Source organism: Triturus cristatus, chromosome 1_2, assembly GCF_964204655.1.
Source record: "Triturus cristatus chromosome 1_2, aTriCri1.1, whole genome shotgun sequence".
In the NCBI taxonomy this organism is placed as follows: domain Eukaryota; kingdom Metazoa; phylum Chordata; class Amphibia; order Caudata; family Salamandridae; genus Triturus; species Triturus cristatus.
The window spans coordinates 488,470,389-488,471,591 of NC_140580.1; positions in this window are offsets into that span (position 1 = coordinate 488,470,389).

Genomic DNA, 1,203 nt, shown 5'->3' on the forward strand with positions numbered 1-1,203 from the left:
AGATGATGACTTCTTTTTGGGTAATATGTGTCCAACATGTTTGTTTTCAAAATATCTGTACTTTCTGGGTCGTTTTCGGCCAAATATTCAATTTCTCCAACAGATTTCAGTACCCGATTTCGCATTCCTGCAAGGCCTAAACTGACCCAAATTATTCTTCTGGATTTCGAGTAAAGACTTGCAGATGATAACCTATCTGAACATTCGTAGGATCCAATTTCTCGATGCGTTAACATCTTCAAACTAAAACTGTACAGCTTCTTACTGACAGTCTTCTCGTGAGAAATCTCTTCCCACATTTCCTTCAATTCCGTTTTCTCAGATTTAGTAATGTACGATGTGACATACCGAGCAACAGCAATAGAATTGTCTGCCACATGCTGAATATCCATGTTAGCATTCCACATGGATAAAATGACTGGGTTGTAGTCATTTATATATTTTGACTCTTCTTTTCTTCTCAGGTTGTACGTATTTTTGGGAGATTTTCTTGTAATAGTATGTCGCACAGCTGACATAAAACTGTTGACTCTTCCTTTTAAAAGAACAGGTCTAGGAAATCCAAATCGACATTTTGTGTAGAATTTATCTTTGGTCTTGTACTTCCGTCGACAGTATTTTCCACATCGATGACTTTGGAAAACGTAAAACTTGCTGTTTTAACTTTTTCTCCTCTGTGCTTTTAGGTATAGCACATGTTGCATATTGTTCAATGAAAGATAACACTGCTTCATCAGCATCTGTTCCAAATTTTGGAGCATCCTTGATCCACAACAGCATATGAATGTGAGGAGCACCTCTTGCTTGGTACTCTTTTCTCCAAAAGAAATCCACTACTTCTCCAAGAGGTGGATTTTTTTTGTTGCAGATAAAGGACATCATAGCCTCAAATCTATGATTGAAATATCTGCAAACATTAACCGGATCCAATGAGCACAGTTCTCCTGCTGTCTTGTATTCAATGTTTTTAATGTTTGAATTTGCCTCTCGTAGAAAATCCAGTAAATCATCCCAAGCGTATTCGGCAGAGTTTAGGGTTAGGAACCATGTTGGAGTTCCTAAATTCCGTAACATACATTTCAATTCTCCATGGCGTCTGTACCAATATTCATTCGTCCCATGCTGACAAGCCATCAGATTGATCAATTGTGATTCCAAATGATCATCTCGCTGCTGCACTTTGTTCATAAAATCCTTAGCAGA